Source organism: Neltuma alba, unplaced genomic scaffold (genome assembly GCF_004799145.2).
Source record: "Neltuma alba isolate B1F8T4 unplaced genomic scaffold, ASM479914v2 tig00001210_pilon, whole genome shotgun sequence".
Classification (NCBI taxonomy): domain Eukaryota; kingdom Viridiplantae; phylum Streptophyta; class Magnoliopsida; order Fabales; family Fabaceae; genus Neltuma; species Neltuma alba.
The window spans coordinates 748,412-768,158 of record NW_021632377.1 but is presented as its reverse complement, the minus strand read 5'-3'; the positions used below and the strand labels follow the sequence as shown (position 1 = coordinate 768,158).

Below are 19,747 nucleotides of genomic sequence, written 5' to 3'. Positions count from 1 at the left end.
AGTGTTTTAATTTTAGCGTATAAATTACGCTCAGCTGATATATTACTGATATTCTGCGACTTATAAGCAGCAAGCGACTGTGGTCGTTTGCCACCTTAGACTGCCCCTTTCCTCCTCTGGCTTAGGTTCTGAAACCTTCAATTTCTCTCGCCTTTTACACTAGTCTTCGTAATTCCATTCTAATAGCAGTTTCGTAATTGCCACACAAATTCCTCATAACAGTTATGAGTATCGGAGCTTGCGCCGAGCTATCGCGTTGCTTTGCTGGTGTTTCCATCCGAGCAAGGCCTAACAAGCACAATGAGAGTTGTCAATGCGCAAGTAGTAGCAATGGTGGCAAATTTGATTCCGTACATGGAGCAGTTGAAAAACTGGGAATTGGATCAATTGCTTCGTGTAGCCGCGTAAAATCTACGTCGAGGGATAGTGTCGTAGCCGGTGCTTTGAACAATAACCAAGGTCTTACATACAAGGATGCTGGTGTTGATATTGATGCTGGTTCAGAACTTGTACGAAGGATAGCAAAAATGGCACCTCGAATAGGAGGCTTTGGTGGTATTATCCCTCTTGGTATTTTCTCTTTCAACCATGGGTTAATCCTTCCAATAGTTTTTAATAACGTAAGACTAACCAACTTCTTTTGGATAGATGATGATTCATATCTTGTCGCCGGCACCTATGGTGTGGCATTAGGGTGTGTTTGGATAGAAACCAAATCATGGTTTCAGAAGTGCTTTTACGGATTACGAAGTAAATATGTGGAGGAGATTATCTCGTTTTGCGGAAAAGTGCTTCTGAAACCACGGTTTGGGGATACCCAAACAGGCCCTAAAGTGATGCTGGCTTTTGAAACTGGAATTCATGAGACAATTGGGATTGATTTGGTCGGCAACTGGATTCTTTTGTTTTCCTTTCACAATAAAAAAGAATCACGTGTATGCTCTTTACTTTAGGTTGCAGTGAGCGTCAATGACGTCATTACTTCTGGGGCAAAGCCACGATTTTTCCTTGATTACTTTGCCACAGGCCACCTTGATGTTGACGTTGCTGAAAAGGTGGTAATAAATGTGCATAGAGTTGCATAAAATTGGCCATAAATTTTCTTCATGTTCAAAGAACGACAACTAAATATGATTTATCAAGTATCAACAGAATACTAGAATAGTTTATCATATTCACACCTAATTTTGTATAATGCAGGTTATAAAAGGAATCGTTGATGGTTGCCAGCAATCTGATTGAGCCCACTTGGGAGGAGAGGTGTTGAAAATCTTATAATTTACTTTATTTGTAGCAGGTATTTAATTTATTGTTCATTAATCCATTAGCCCTCGCCAGATACTGTTAAATTATTTTTTCCTTGGCTAAGTATAATTCTCCAGTATGTGTCTGAAAGATGAGCAGTCACAAGTTCTGGGATTAGATGTAGTCTTGAGCTTTTGTAGCCCAGATTTATTATTTAGATTGACATTTTAAACGATCAACTATAGATTATTGCTTATTTTTTTCAGTTTAACATAGCAAGGTAGATAACTGACGCATAATTCTTCTGACAGCGATCTATGTTTAACAGTCAAGTACTGAAGTAATTTGTTCAGCTGAAATTTTATCGCAGAAAGATTAACCCTATGAATATATTATTAATTTATTATTTGAAGATTTTTGATGTTATAAATGGACCTTCTTCCTTATGCTCAGTCACTGACACTCATGTATCTGACGTTATTAATGTTAAATTTTTTTTTTGACAAAAGAATCATTTTATTAATAACCAGAAAGAAGTCTACCAAACAACCAGAAACAGAAACCAAAAGAAACAGACAGAAGCTACAACAATCCAACAAACAGATGAAAGACAATGTTTAAACAAACAGCAAAAGGAAACCAAAAAAAAAAAAAGGCAAAAAAGGTTGCACTACCAGAAAAAAGGCTTTTCACGGCAGTTAATAGTGGTTTTTTACGACGGTTTTGAAGGCGAAGTTGATAAAAGTGACGTTGAAAGGTAAAGAAAACACGGCGGTTGAAAACCGCCGTGGAAAATTGATTTCATATCTTTTTCGGACTGCAGAGATGCCAGGTCTCTATTAACAAAGGTGAGTATGATCTTAGTGGTTGTGCAGTTGGCATCATAAAGGACTCCGTGATCAGTGGGAAGAATATAGCTGCTGGTGATGTTCTTATTGGTCTCCCATCAAGTGGAGTTCATTCTAATGGCTTTTCTCTTGTACGGAGGTCAGATATGGGTGAAGAATCCATTAGATTTTGCAATTTTGTTCATTTAGTTTTCTTCTTGACTAATATCAATAACATATATCTTTACAGAGTGCTTGCTCAAAGTGGTCTTTCCTTGCAAGACCAACTTCCTGGTGGGGATGTTTCGATTGCAGAAGCTCTGATGGCCCCAGCTGTTATTTATGTTAAAAAGGTCATTCTTTCTGTGACTTGGGATAATGCTTGAGTTATGTTTTAAGTCCCTGAATGCATTTTACTGACAAATGAGTATTCTTTCTTAATTTCAGGTTCGTGACTTAGTTAGCAAGGGAGGGATTAAGGGAATTGCTCACATCACTGGTGGTGGTTTCACAGATAACATACCCAGAGTGTTTCCTGAAGGCCTTGGCGCCAATATTTACAAGGACTCATGGGAAGTTCCTCCTGTGTTCTAATGGCTTGAGGAGGTAAAACTGCTGCTATTTTTTATTTCCATTGAAAAGTGATTTTGTTGAAAGTTATTTGGAGATGATTCAATACTGATGATTTCTTACATTATTAGGCTGGAAATATAGAAGACAGCGAGATGAGGCGAACATTTAATATGGGCATAGGGATGGTGCTTGTAGTGAGCCCTGAGGCATCAATTAAAATACTTGATAATGGGAACGAACTCGACAAAGTCTACAAAATTGGTGAGGTTGTAAGAGGGAAGGGGGTAAGCTATAGTTGACTCAATTATTTTGACTATGATCATATGTTACCTTTTAAATACATTTCCCTGACACTAATTTCACATTTTAGATCCAGGTAACTGGTTTATTTGGAGCTTTGTCTCTTCTACATAAAAAGTTCCTGGGCTAGCAATATTTTGTACGATGCACTAATAATCGAGTCGCTCGCAAAGATGTTCAATTTTGCTTTTTATGTTCTAAGTCATTGAGGTTCAATGATCATGCCATGTATTCTGAAAACCTGTCTAAACGCCTTGGATTCCCATCTAAATCTAATAAAAGCACCAGTTCAAGTTGAAGTGTAAAAAGGTTTTTTTTTTTTTCCTGGTTACAAGTGCATAAAGGGTTTTTTTTTTTTTAAATACAAAGTGTATAAAGTTTTTTTATTACATTACTCTTAAGAGTGATGATTCAGTCTACAGCCCATACCTAGTTGTGTCCTTTCCTTTTTATCCGTTGTATTGGGAAAAAAAAAACCTTAGTCAATTCAACTGTTTAAAGTTTAGGAAAATTTTAAAATAAATATGCCTATAATGTAAAAGAAAAGAGAAAAATAATAATAATAAGTGAAAAAAGAACAAATCTAATAGTGGATTAGTGGGCGCCTGCACGGCGGGGTTAATTAATAACTCAAGCAAAAAAGAGTTTGGCAAACCAACGGTCGGGGTCACGCGCACCCCCAACTATTCGTTGAAACATTGTATTATCCCCACTCCCTCATTCTGAACAGCCGCGACCTTTGCTGTGCTGTTTTCTTTGGCGCCTCCTCCTGCACAGCGCGACACCGAAAGAGAGTCTGAGAGTGAGAGAGAGTGAAGTAGAGAGGGCAGATTTGAGATTTCGTTAGGTTGTCTTCCAAGAGCTTGGTAAGTTTTTATCTATTACTCCTCTGGTCCTTAATATAAGATTTATTTGACTAATTTGATTAGATTAAGAAAGTTAAGTAAGTTAGTTAATTATAAAAAATATAACATGTTTTTCCTAAAATACTATAATCATCTTCATTAATATCATCTTTCCCTCTTCTACTTGATTATAGTTGAGAGAGTATTTATAAGGTTAATTTTAAAAAAAACTGATAAATATGTGAAATAAGTCTTATATTTATGATAAAAATTAATTCAATAATTATGTTCTACATTAAGGATCGAAGGAGTATTATTTCTTTAAATTTTCTTCTTTTTATTGTTTTTGGTTTTTGTGACGGAGGAAAAACTTAGGATTTGATATTTTTTGAATTTTTGGGTCTTTCAATTGATAATTTAGTTTTTAATGAAGTTAATGAAGTTGCAATAAGAGTTCTGTGGTTAATAATTTTGTTTAGATGATTGATTTGAGGAAATTTAAGATAGGATTTGATTGAGAAATTATGATTTATATAACTGACTCTTTAATTTGAATCTAGAGCTTACGATAGAGTGTAAATAGTTATGATTGTGGGTGAAACTTTAAAGGTTGGAATTATGGAAGTTCAAAGAAATTAAGGATCTTAGTTAGTTAATAATTCCAATAAATGAAAAACTTTATGAAAATAGATGAGATTGTGATGATGGGTTGAGAAATGTTTAATTACGTTTTTTTTCCAATTAAAATGAGCAGCATTTTGGGAATTTTAGGAGGACTGGAGAAAAATCTTATTGTTAATAATTTTATAAATCAAATAATTCTCAATTCACTATTACAATCTCATTTCTTTCTCCAATAAACTTTTTTTTTCACTTATTAGAGTTATTAGTTATCTACAACCCCTCAAATCCTCCAAAATTTCAATACTTAAGATTCACCCAAAATTATAAATATTTATATTCCATCATAAACCTCAAATCTAATTTGTTCAATCATCAATATAAAATTCAATAAAACAATAACAAAGCCTTATCCCACTAGGTGGGGTTGGCTACATGAATCACAAGATGTTATTGTACTCTGTCAACAACCTAGTCCTTAAATATATTGTTAACTAGGAGGCCCCATTCAATGACATCATTGAGCGTTCTTCTTGGTCTTCCTCTGCCCTTTTTATGGGACTCCATACTGTTTGATCTATCCTCCTCACCGAGGCCTTTAATGGCCTTCTCTGCACATGTCCAAATCACCTTAAGCGATGTTTAGCCATTTTCTTTTGGATAGGCGCCACACCGACTCTTACTCTGATATTTTTATTTCAAATCTTTTTTTTTTGTATGACCACACATTCATCTCAATATCCTTATTTCTGCTGCCTTAACTTTGTGTCCATATTTTCCTTTTATCACCTAACATTCACTACCATACAACATAGCTGGTTTTATAGCAGTCTGATAAAATTTTCCCTTAAGCTTCTTAGGTACCTTCTTATTGCAAATAACTCTGGTAGCTTTCTTTCACTTTAACCAACTAGCTTGTAATTTATTAGAAACGTCTCCATCAATTTTACAATCCTCATGTATAATGAATCTTGGGTATTTAAACCTGGATACTTGAGGAATGATTTGATCCCCCATCTTCACCTCCAAATCACTATTGCTTTGCCACCCCCTAAAATTGCAAAACATATATTCTGTTTTGTTCCTACTCAAGTGAAAACCTTTTGACTTCAAAGTCTTTTTTTATAACTTCAATCTAGAGTTAATTTCTTCTTTTGATTATGTCATAAGAACTATGTCATCTACAAAAAGCATGCACTTAGAGATTCTTTCTTGAATAACTTCACCTATATAGTATAACCAGTCTCAAACCTGAATGAAGGAGAAGGGTTCTATTAGGCCCTTAACAGCCAATGTAAAAATTCATCGAAACTCATTAACATGGATCAATATAAAATTCAATAACTTAGAATAAATTACTAAATTTCAATTTAAAACCCATTATCATAAATCAAAATTTATCAAACAAACCCTAACTTTATTTTTCTCAAATCAATCATTTGAGCAAAAATATAAACCATACAATTCTTTTTCTAGCCTCATTAGCCTTATTAAATGCTAAGTCATCAATTTAAATACCAAAAAATTCAAAATCTATCAAATCTTAAATTTGTCCTCCATCAAAAAACCAAAAAATAAAAAATAAAAAGAGGAAAAGCTTTAAAAAAAAAAACAACAGATAAAAGCCGACAAGCTTTTCAAAGGAAAATCCAACCAAATGTCCCTCTTCATTTTTATTATGGCTGTACTTACGCTATTGCATTAGATAGATTGCTGCTTTTAATGACTCACCCTCAATACTTGCAACGCTTGGTATCTTGCATATCTAGTTGTTTAGGCCGCTATGTCTTGTTCACAATTCCCAGCCTAAAGAAATCAAGTGTCTTCATAGTTGACCGTCCTAATCCACATCACAGAAAACATGCAAAGGGTAAGGTTGTTGGTGATTTTGGTATAGAATAAGAATGAAAAATAATTTTTAAAAAACTGTTAAATATTGATAATAATTTTGGGCTTGCACCAAGTCCATCTTATATGAGGTTGTTATCTTCAATCAATCTCTTTGCAGTTCATCCCCTGATTTTTGTCACAAGGGCTTCTCGTATCCTTCTCTCATGCTGCCAATTTTTCTCATACCTGCCATCTTCTTTCTCTTGATGAAAAAAGGAAAACGCAAACCAAACGGAATATAAGTTAAACAAGAAAGAGAACTAGAGCTGAGAAGAGGTCACCTGATGGTTTTGATCTGGGGCAGTGTAGCTCCTCTGGGGCAGTGTCTCCTAAACAAGAAAACCTGGAAACCTCGAAGACTAAAAGTTAGTTAGAGAGAAGTCTCTCTATTCTCTCTCTAGTTTCTAGCTATGAGTTGTCCTAAAATCCATCAGAGTAACTGAATAACTTCATCAATGATAATATGATATATTAGGAGCTCAGTTAAGCCTCATCATAATATATAAAATTTTCCAAACTAAAAGAAGTAAGATGAAGAGATGATCTTTAGGGGAGCACATTCTGTGCTCAGCGATAAGTAAGGAATGCTCATAGTAATTTGAATCATCTAGATCGATTTTAGATTGTTCAGATTAAATTAAAGTTTTATATATATTTTAATCAACATTTTGTTTTAATAGATACAGAATTTAAAATAAATATAATATCATAACTAACATATCTTTAAAAGTTAAATTTATTATTAAAAAAATTGTATATTAAAAATTTTAAATTTAAACAATCCATATTAGATTTTAAGTAGTTTAGATTGCATTACAGTGATGAGCACTTAAGACCTGATCTTCAGTACATAAGTCTCAAATTTGAAACAAGATTGCTGCCTTGTTTAATTCAGGGTGTGTTTGATGTGAGGGAAAGGGGCTCAAGAGTGTGTTTGTTGTGAGGGAAAAGGGGTTGTTTGTTGTAAAGGTAATCGAAAGAAGGGAGAAAATAACATACCTGGATCTAGACGGATGTGGAGTCATTGAATATGCAGGCTGGAGGAACAATAAGGGTCAATGTAAATTTGATGCGAAGGAAATAGAGGGGAGGAGGGAAGAAATTTTAATGAGTTTGATTTTAAAAAAATTAAAATAATACGGTTAAAAACTTTTACTTCATTCTCTTTTACTATTTTATGTTACATTTTTTATTTATTAAAATTATTTTTCTAATTTTTTCATTCCTTCTTCCCATTTCCCTCACACTAAACAGTTAGTAAACGATCAGAGTCCTCCATAGGGGCAATCATATCGGGAGAGACTCACCATCCAATTACGACAGAGCATTCCAAGCGAGTCGTCACGTTGTTCCGAGATAGTAAACGCCTAACATTCCAAGATAGTAAACGCCTAACTTTGTTGACTACCTGAAGTGACTACATTGGCTTGTAACTTTGTTCCTTTAGATCATATACCTCCACTTAGTTTAAAAAATGGGGAAAGTAGGATTTTAAAATTGTAACAAAGAGAAGATCTAAAATAAAAGAGTTATAAATTAATTGAAAGTTTTTAATCCTAGTTTTTTAACTTTTTTAAAATTAAACTCATTAAAATTTGGACTTGACTTTCCTCTTTTTCTTTTACAGTCTGCTTCCGTCCTCTATCCCAAAACTACACTCTTGGGGTAAAATAGGAATGGAAGCACTTTTTTTTCAAAAAAAAAAACTGATAGCTTAAAATATTGTTCTAATCTCATCTAATATCCTAAAATAATTTTTACTACACTTAACATTATAAAATATTTTTTCCATGGAACTGGTTTAGTCTAGTTTTACTCTTAATATTTTTTTAGTAGCAACAAGTATCATAAATTTAAGATAATGAGTGCTGATGAATAGGTACTAGATGTATTAAAAATTACTTTAAAATACATTACGCTATTAGAAAAGATATTTTAGGTTGTTAGGTATAAGATACTAGATAGCATTAAAAAAAATATTTAAGAATTATGAATGACCTTAAAATTATTTTAACATATTAGATACCACCCAAAAAAAAATTCAAGCTGCTAGATAATTTTTAAAAGCGAAAAAAAGGTTCATCATCTCCGTTTTATCCCCAAATTTAAGAAAACATTTTTGAAAAATGACAAATAAAAACCCCCCAAAATTATCAAAATTACACAGAGATTGTCTAAATAAGTAAAATTATCAAGAAGGACCCAGACCCATATTGTAAATATGACATCTTAGCGAAATGTCTGAAATGCCCCTCAGTCAAATTGTGATTTAATTTATTAAAATTATTATTCGTTAAAATAAACTTGTTATTTCCCATAGTTAACTTGTCATTTGACATACCTTCAACCAAGTTGTGATTTGATCTACTAAAATTGTTATTCGTTAATGTGAACTTGTCATTTCCTATAGTCAACTTGTCATTTGACTGAAGGGTATTTCAAATATTTCATCAAGATTTTATATTTGTAATATGAGACTAAATCCCTCATGATAATTTTGCTTATTCAGGTAACCTTTGTGTAATTTTAATAATTTAGAGGCTTTTATTTGTGATTTTCTCAAAAATTTTCCTCTTCCTCCATTTTTCTTGTACCAAAAGGTCCCTTAATGTCCCATTTGGTAAGATGGAAGAGGTTTTGAAGGGAGTGGAAGTAGAATAGGAGGTGAGGTTAGAATTGGGTTTTAACGTGTGTTTGGTATGGATGAAATTATTTCACTAATATATTTATATCAGGAAAAGACTAGAATGCCCATGAATATTTTTTGGTCTGAAAGCAGAAGTTTCAGAGACCTCACGAGGTCCTTCGGTCTCGACATGTCCATGGAATCCTTAATTGACAGTAAGAGGCCTTTATTTGAAAACTTAAGCAAACTCAAGAAAGTCATAAACCCAAGGAGAAGAATCATAGCATAAGCCTACGAAATTCTTTTTTCATTAACGATAGAATCATATTAGATCATAAACTAGGACTGGATCATTTGAAATCAAAACAGGGATTTGTCAAAAATAAAATCAGATTACTCCTCCCTGACCTTCAACCATCAGGACCTCTGAATCTCAATCGAAACTCCTTAGGACCTTCAGATCTGAGCATGGCCACTGGTTTGCGCTGTCGTCGCCGCCGCCGTCGCTGGTGGAGGAGGGTCGTCGGAAAGACCCATCGCAGCGACCACAACATCTCTCCATCAGAGTTTTGACAACGGATTTCGAGTTGGACACCTCAACCTCCATTTTAGAACTCCTTCCAACTCGCATAGCTCCTGTAATCACAGGAAGAGGATCGAGTAACTGCACAAGGATGTGTTCGAACCAAAACAAGAAACGAGGACCAGAGATTAAGGGAGAGGGAGAAGAACGCTGGCTAGTTACTGTAGCTCGCCGTCGCTGCCCTTGCCACTGTTATAGCTCGCCGTCGCCGCAAAAGAGTGGAGGGAGGCGGTCGGGTGACATGGCGTGAGGAGAGGGAAGGAGCGTGATGCAGGAAGGGCAAAGTTGTCAATTAAAAAAAAATGAAGGCATAACGATCCTAAAATTTTACTTTAGGGCCTGTTTGGTTTGAGGGGAGGGAGGGGTTAGGGAGGTTTCATCCTCACCTTATTTGGTTTGATTAAAAAGGAGGGAGGGGAAGGGTATTTAATGATCCCTTGTTTGGTTCAAGAAGGGGAGGGAGGGATAGTAATAATCAATTCACCATTTTATCCTTACATATTAGTTTATATTTTTTATTGATATATTATATAAATTAATTTACATCTTAATTTAAATTATATAATTTAATAAAAATTCAGTCTTATCATGTTAATATGTGTATTAAAAAACTGGTATAGTAATTTTTTATTCTAATTAATATAATAATATATTTAAAATAATCAAATTAACAAATTTTATATGCTCTAAGAAAAATAAAATTTATTTTCTTTAGGCTATCTTTTTTTCCAGCTTTAAAATATATTTAATAAATAATATATTTATAAAAAAATTAATTTTATAATATTATAATTTTTATTTAAATAATTTTTTATTTTTAAAATAATTTTTATAATATATTTTTAATTATAATAATGTATATATTTTTTATTTTTTTACTTAGGATAATATATTTTTTATTTAAAATAAATATTATAATAATATATTTATAGGTAAAGTGGAATATTAAAAAACCATAAAGACATAATGGTCCAAAATTTTGGCTCCCCTCCAAAAACCCCCAATTTGGAGGGGAGCCAAAATGGGAGGAGGGAGGGGAGGGGACATTTTAGCTCCCCTTCCCTCCAAAATTTTCAACCAAATAAGGGGAGGGGCTCATATTCCCTCCGCTCCCCTCCCCCCAACCAAACACACCCTTAATTGAACTTACTTCAGTTTCATGAGCATACCCAAAAACCCACTTCTATTATCTTTTATGAAAGTGAATTCCGCATAAAAGTGAGTTCTAACGAATCAAACAGCCCAATTTATGTTCCGCTTCCAATTCTTCAGCCGCACTTTCGCTTCCAGCAAACCAATGGGGGTATAAAATATTAGCGATGGTTTAGAATAGTGTACACCCTTGAGAGCAGCAAAAGTTACAATTTTCCAATTGTCATCAAACGAGAAGAAGTATGTGCCCCACAGGTACCTCCTAGTAGGAAAAACTCTAATTTTTACTTATTTATTATTCACATTGATCCAAAATATAATTCCCACTTTACGTAAACACTGCTCCTTAATCCCATAAAGGATTTACATAATCCGTAACACCTGTACTGCCACTATCCTCTTAGCATCGGATAATGTCCTTTTAATTAAGGGGACTCGTTTCATTAATCAATCCAACATTAAGGACTTTGCCTTTAAACATAATGTCAAGCAATAAGGAAATAAAATTCGTCATATAATTTGAGTCTAAATATCCAAAGTTCACAATCTCAAAATTCAAATTAGCATAAGCAGCAGAGAAAACCTTAAATAAAGTATTATAATCCATCAATCAAGGAATTAACCAAAAATAATGGTTTAATGTCCTATGGTCATAACAAAGTAAATAATCAAATTAACTCAACAAGTACTTGAGAAGTGTAAGAGCCATTAGTTTACTCTTCTGATATCTTTTCTTGATCCATATGATCTATGACCTGGGAAAATATTAAATAAATGGGGTGAACATTAACGTTTCAATAACATAAAATTCAACTATGCACATACAAACCATTACACACAAGCAATCCATATCAGCTATAAGAAAAAAATATTGCAATAGTTTAAATAATTATTAGCAGATGATATAATTGATTTCTTAACATATCATGTTTATATACAATAGATGCTTCTTACTTTATTGCTCTATCTAACCTTATTCCACTTACTAGAATCATAGGCTTATCCACGATCTAGCCCATATACTGGATTGACCCAAGCTACTTAGGATCTACCTGGCTAAAGATATAGAATCCAAGTTTAGATTAGAGCTCCCCTCTTTAAAGAATAAAACCATGAGGCATCATTCTCCTATGTTTCCCTTCTACAAAACTAGCCTGATGAGTATTAAAAAACGGGGCCCTAAAAGGGCCAATTACTTTGCGTTAAGTGGAGGCAAACCACGTTGCTACAATATATCACATAAATTAATTAATATCATAAACTTTTCAGTCCAACTGCTAATACATATCATAAAGACGTAACAAATCCGATACATACAAACATACTTGAAAGAAAATCAATCACCATAAATTTCTATCCCGATAATCGTCACATAATCATGCTTAGAAGAAAATTCAAATAACACAACATACTACAATTCTATCCTTTACCCTATTTTTTTACTTCGTATTAAATCCAACCTCACGTTACAGAGTTGAAAATATTTTGAAATTTCAGTCCGTATCAAATTATTGTTGTTGTTGTAATTTTCACTTTTATTTTCAAATACCTATTCATTTATTTATAACTTTTATTTTATCTTTAAGTACGGTTATTGATGTATAACTTTACACGCATATGATAACTATTTGTGACTACTTTCTTCGGCCAGGTTCAAACTTTAAATCTTCGTTTTCTTTAATCTTTTATGATAATTTGGGATGTTGTGTTATTTGAAGAATCAATTATACCATGTTTATAGGTGTTTGCTTCACATTTTTAGAAATAAGACAAAATTCTTTTCACTACATTATAAAATTACTTTTAAAAACTTAATCTACACGTCCTCTTAATTGTGCATAGGGATAAATTGGAAAGAAGAGAGAAAATAACCTGATGTCAAAAGGAAAAAGCCATGGTCAAAAAGAGGGATGTAAGATAAATGGATGTTGTGTCAGTGCCATCAGTTGAATGTTGGGTCAGTGGCGATTCATCATCTCAGCTATTACGAAGTTGAATTTTCTCAAGCGGAATTTTCACGATGCATGCATATGAATTTAACTCTTAAAATTTGTTCTCATTTTAGTTTTAATTTTTTTTTTAAAATTTGAGTTCATTTTAATTTATTTAAAAAATTTAGTGTCTAAAATATTATTTTTTCAATCATAAATATAAAACCATTTTATAACAGGTCTTATATTTATAATCAAAAGTATTTTTAGTCCCTAAACCAAAATTTTAATAGTCAAAATTACTGGTTCCAAATTTGAAAGACTCACATACAGCCAAAATACTACTTTTTTGACAATCAATTTTCAACGAAATTAGGTGGGAATCCACGTGATGGAGAGGAGAGGAAAGCGCATGTGAAAAGGGTATGGAACGCATTTATTCCATATGTGGTCATTTTCTGAAGGTAAATTTGTCAATTAAATGGGGCCCTTCTTCGAAACGACATGTCGTGCGCGCACAAACGCTTTGCTCTCTTATAGTACTAAACAAACACAAACTCACCCAAAGCCATTCTTCATATGTATCAACGTCGTGTGATGAGAGCATTATCAATGGCGGATAAAAGGTTGAGAGGTTCTGGTGATAAGCAGGAGCAGAAGATGAAAAAGACCAAGAAGGTGGCTGTGGTGCCACCTAAGAGAGGTGACATTAAGCTTCGAATATTTTATGTTCTCTTCAAATTTATTTCCCATACTTGCTGCTCCGCTCCTTAGTCTTCTCTCTTTTTCTTCTTGTTTTTTTTTCCCAATTTAGAGGGGCAGGCATAATTAGTCTGGAATTATAAGTTAGATTGAATTCACGATCTCTATAGTTTTCATACCACTAAGCCCATTAATTTTGTTGTATTTTTCTATTTATTTGTCATTTATTTACTATTCAATCTGATTCTTATTGTCTCTCTCATTTTCATTTTTTGTTATTATTAATTTGTTGCTGTAAAATGCTTTATGATAGTGAAATACTATCTCTGGTCTTATTTATAAGATTGTTTATAGACTAAAAATAAAATTTTATAATCAGGACAGGAGGTAGTATATACGTATATAACACTCTTGGTAGCAAGCCATGGCTTGGCATAGTTTTAGTGCCATCTCAATGTATCCTAGGCTGCGTGTAATTTGTCTTTTTAATCTTTTCTTCTTAAAAGACAAAATGATATTAAAGAATAAGAACAACGATATTGGGGACATTCATGAAAGTAGTCTTTGAATCAAATTATAGATGTTGGATGCCGACAATTTTCAGTGCCTATTAATTTAGTCCAAAAACGTCAAAATTGTATATCCAACTTAATATGACAATAAGACAGTTGGGAAAGAACGTAATATTGTCAAATAATTATTCTGCATTAAAGATGTGCATTTTTGTCTTTTAATTTCAGACAAGAATTCAGTTTTATGCTTGATTTTACAAAATATATTTTTAATCTTTTAACATTGACACCATTAGTTTTGAATGATTTTTTCATTTATTGTTGTTGTTTTAAAAAATTAAATTTAATGGTTAAAATTTAAATTTTTTTCACCCAACAAAATTCTAATGCTAACACTTTTTTACTAATAAAATTAATAATGATATTAGGATTAAAAGAGACTAAAAACATTTTTTTAAATAAAAATAAAAATAAAATAGCAGATAAAATTAAAAAATAAAAATAAATAAAATTAAAGAATTAAATATGTACTTTTGCATGATATTTATATATACTAGCCACTAAACTAACATTTTTCTTGCTTTGGTTCTTATTATCGAACTCTCTTTTGAGAAAAAAAAATTGATCTTTTTAGTAAAACCAATTATAGTTTCAATAAGCATTAAATTTTCTTTAGGAAAATGACAAAAAAGGAATCTAAAAGTTACTAAATTTTAAATCATGTTTGATAACAATATTTTATTTAGTATTGTCAACCTGAATTTGCAAACGATTACAAATTTTTGTTGACATTCTTTATTTGGTATTTAATAATTTTTAATTTCATTTTGTGTCACTTTTTTTTTCATATGTACCCATATTTAATAAAGGTAATGAAAAGTAGTAAAAATTAATATGATATTGAAATTTAGTGTAGTTAATGAAAGTAATATTGAAAAGTATTTGAATTTTATGACAAATTTAATATTTTTAATTGTTTTTATTAGTATGTATGAAATAATAAATAATTTCTTATAATAAGAGCCAAACAGAATATATATCAATTCTAATCAGGTTGACGCTAGCTTAATGTGGATATTCAAGGTGTTGGTTTTAAAAAAATTGAACATCAGCCTTGTTTAGTACTTACATTTGTTTGGAAAATATTATCTCCGATTCTAATTATAAAACCTTCTTTATAATCTATATAATAAAAAAACAGAAGTATATATTGGATTTCTTATAATAAGAGCCAAACAGAATATATATCAATTCTAATCAGGTTGACGCTAGCTTAATGTGGATATTCAAGGTGTTGGTTTTAAAAAAATTGAACATCAGCCTTGTTTAGTACTTACATTTGTTTGGAAAATATTATCTCCGATTCTAATTATAAAACCTTCTTATAATCTATATAATAAAAAAACAGAAGTATATATTGGATTTATTTCTTTTGGTGATTTTTTTTTGCTTATCTTAAATTCTAACAAGATCTAAAAATATGCAGCTAACTATTGCCGTTTTTAAGATTTCTTCCCCCTAAATCTCCAGAATTCAATTTTTCAACGCATATGTAAATTTATTATTTCATATATTTTTCTTTAGTTTACAAAATGGGTAGTGCAAATCCCCACGAAAGCGTATGTACAAATTATTTCACATTTCATTCAAGTCCGGAGAGGAAATTAATGAGATAGTGTACCTGTTGAATTTTGATAAGCTTTATGAGTTGTTCAATTAATCATGGAAGTGTGTCGCGAATAGTCATAATGTAACACATATATATACTTTTCTATTTTATTTATAAGTTACTTTCAATATGTTTCATACAAATTAATAAAAACTTAAGTTTTTATTAACTTTCATTTAAAATTCAACAACTTTTTAAATTTATCTATATTAATATATATTGTATCTTAAGTAAACAAAATCAATATAATAATAAATAAAAATAGAATTATATATCCAAATAAAAATTTCCTCAAAGTGACATCATATTCATACGAAGCCAAAATATAACTTTTAAGGATCGACTTTCAATGACCTTTTGCACAATTAATTAATTGATGGGTCTCGAATAATCTTGAGATTGAGCATAGTACCTATTTATTTTTATTTTTTGCCAACCTTGCGTCTTTTTTATCCCATCATTTACTTTTTGAGTTTTAGATACTACTTTCAGCCCTAAATATAAAAATTATTTGTCATTTAATTTGATTTTAAATATAAATTTCAATCTATTTTGTTTTTTATATTTATTCATTTTTTTAAATAATCCTTATAGTATTTATATATATATTAAAAGATTAAGATGTAATTTTAACAATACAATTTTGTGCTAGGAGCATATAGTACTATTTAGTTTTGAAGGGTGTAAAAATAAACATGATAACTTAAAAGGGAAGCAATTTAGCCACTGCGGTGCGGTTAAGAGCACCAAATGCCCGTCTCTCTCTTTTTCTTTTTTCTTTAATGTGTGTCCCACTCATTTCTAGCCGCCATAAGTTGGTCAAATACTTCTTTTCTCCCTCTTTCCCCATGCTGCTCCATCTCTCTCCATTGACGCAAACCTCTTTCTTCTTCATCAGTGCTTCTTTGATTTTTTTGCCAACCAATGCTTCTTCATCATCATTCATTAGACCAAAACACTAGAAAATTCAAGAAACAAAATCAATACTTCTTCCCTCATATCCACCACCATTCACCTGCCCCAGTCTTTATCGTTTGTCATCTTCGCAGCCACCATCGGTCTCTTACCTCTCCCCTACCAATGACCTCCTCATCTTCTCTACCACTAGTAGCCTCTTCCCTCTCTCTCCCACCATAATTGACATCCTCCCCCATACCACTATCCTCTTCCCTCATTTCTGCCATCATTGTCTACCTTTCCCCTCATCTTCGCTGTCGATCTTTTCGGTCATCTCTGCAACTATTGTCAGTGCTTGTTCCTTCTCCACCACCAGTGACTTCTTCATCTTCTCAACCACTGACAGCTTCTTCCTCTTCTTCTTCTTCCCGACCATCATCGACCTTCTCCTTTTTCATCAAAGTTATCTTCAGAATCAAAGCTTTAGCGAAGCTATGTTGTTGAGAGGATTAAACTTGTTGCAAGAGAATTTAAGAATTTCAAATGAACAGAGAGAGATGAAAATGGGCACTGAAAATGGGAGAGAGAAAGATAGGAGTTGGGAAGGTAAGTCAAAGAGAGTGAAAACATATGAGAGAGAGAGGGAATGGCGAAGATGGCATGAAAGGTTGGTCAAACCAAGAGGGGAAGCAAAAAAATGTGGGGCCTATAGAAAGAGAGTTGGAGCATTTTCATTGGATCGTGCAAATGATGTGACAATATGTGGAACCCGCCAAACTATAAGTAACGGCAGTTTGGTTCTCTTAATAATAGCGGCTAAGGAGATGTTTGGGTAGAAATAAAATCATAATTTTAAAAGTGTTTTTATGTTATACGAAGTAAATATATAGAAGAGTTTGTCTTGATTTGTAAAAAAATACTTTTAAGAAGTGTTTTTGGGTTACCCAAACACCCCCTAATTTGCCCCTTTTTAAATCATTATGTTTACTTTTGCACCTTGTGTCAAGCGCTCTTGGTATAAAATTTGATTGTTAAAATTACACCTTAATCCTATATTTAATGTTTTATGAAATGATAGTTTTAACTAACACATGTGAGTAATAAGGGTATTTTAGGAAAGATAATACATATTTATTATAAATAACTAACTTAATAAATTTTCGTAATCTACTCAAATTAGTTAATTAGCTCTTATATTAAAAACCGGAGGTAGTATAAAATCTAATTGCAGGATTTATTTAGTCCTATGTATATGGTCTTTATTTTCTTATGTCTTCCTCATTTAATATATTTTTATACATTATCTTCGCTTGATTTCACCATTTTTCTCACTTTAGTTATCCTTCACATTTGCTAGCACCCCCACTGAAAAGTGATACATATTTTTGGCATAGTAGTAAAACTTAACTAATAACTAAGACTTGTATTTAGAACCGGTTAGTTTGGAAAAGAAGTATTTTTCTAGTTCTAAATATAAGACCTATTTAATTAATTTGATTAAATTAAAAAAAGTTAGATAAATTACTTAATTATAAGAAATATGATATATTTTTTCTTAAAATACTATAATCATCTTCCTTAATATCTTTTATCCTCTCATATTTGATTATGATTGAATGAGTGTTAATAAGAATAGTTTAGGAAAAATTGATAACTATTAAAAATAGATCTTATATTTAGATCAAAATTAACTCAATAATTAGATCCTATATTAAGGATAGGAGGAATACTACTTTTCACCTTAATTCAGGAACTAAAAGGCTTCTTTTTTTGCCATGAAGCTAATTAAACTATCACATTATTGGCATAACAAAATTCCACAAGGACATGAAATTAAGACGAAATTCCACACCACGTGGGGGGAAAACAAGGCAAAAATCTAGCCAAATGGATTAGGACATACTTATCTGGTCAAAACAATTTATTTTCCGAGTATGTGATGAATAGTCAACCTTATGGGTCCTCCTTTAATTGACATATATATTTCAACTAAAACTACAAAAAACACAACACGTAACAATACAATATTAATACTAAAATAGGAAACAAAAATGTTAAAGCGAAAACAAGTTTAGAAGCTGCTTATTTGGGCTTGTTCTCTGAAGTAAGCCTACAAACTTATAACTAGCACTGATATATTTTTTTGACCAGCAACTAGCACTGATATTTGACATTAGCAACCCCGTTGGGGAGAAAATTAATTGTAGGTTGTCTTGATAATGAATTAAAATGAGGAAGATTGCTTAAAAATCTCTTATTATAAAGCTTATTATTTAAAGCTATCTGAAATATCTTTAAAAATTTAGATATAATAACTCGTATTCAACGAGTGCAATTTTTTTCCACCTATATATAGCATATCTTTATTTATGTGTAAAATAAAAGGCGTTTGCACACATCTAGAGATAAGTTGGACGTGCTAAACATAAGTTGGGGTTAATATCATCTTAATTCTAAAAATTAAAATTAGGGTTAATACCATTTTTAATTTTTAAAATTTGATTTGATTTTAATTTTGGTTCCTAAAATTTGAAACTAATGATTTTAGCCTTTAAATTTTGACCTCATTTTGATTTATCTAAGGATTTTTGATATCTCAAATAATATTTTCAGTCCCTAAAACAAGATTTTAAGAGCCAGAACTATTAGTTTTAAATTTCATGACTAAATCTTAAAATTACTTTGACTCATATTGACTCATATAGAGCCAAAATACAACTTTTATAAACAATTTTCAACCAAGTTAGGTGGCACTGAATGTGGTGGAGAGGAAAGCGCGAAATGTGAAAAGGGTGTGGAACATATTATTTCAAAAAGTAGCCAAATACCATAATCTTTTGAAAACCACTTTTAAATTAAAAAATATGGTTTGGGGTATAAAACCATAGTTCAAAATTAAAAATATATTTTAATCTTATATTTTTGACAAATATATATACATATATCAATTATTATTTTCGATTCTTAATATAAGAGTTAGATAACTAATTTATCAATATTAAGAAAATTAGTTAAATTAGTTATTCATAATAAGTATATATTATATTTTTTAAAATACTTGTTAATCATAATTGGGCTACTATTTGATAAAAATTTTAGGAAAAATTGGGGATAAATCCCTCATTAAAAATTTATTTGGTAAATAGGACCTAGAATGGTTGATTGCACAAGGAAAGATTAGTTCCATATAAAGGAAGATAAGTTATACAAAGGAAAGATTGTTTGCACAGAAAATTATTAGATATAAGGAATTCATTTACACATAGAGAAGATGATTTACGTATAAAAGAATCTTATTTGCACAAAGAAAAATTATATTGCACATCGCACAAAGGAAGATCATTGCACATAATGAAAGATAAATTGCACATAAA

At 31.5% G+C, this 19,747-nt stretch overlaps 1 pseudogene; it reads left to right on the top strand.

Moving 5' to 3' along the window:
* The first annotated feature begins 224 nt into the window (after positions 1–224).
* Positions 225–2,944, top strand: LOC114753759 (phosphoribosylformylglycinamidine cyclo-ligase, chloroplastic/mitochondrial-like; annotated as a pseudogene).
* Positions 2,945–19,747: the final 16,803 nt, after the last annotated feature.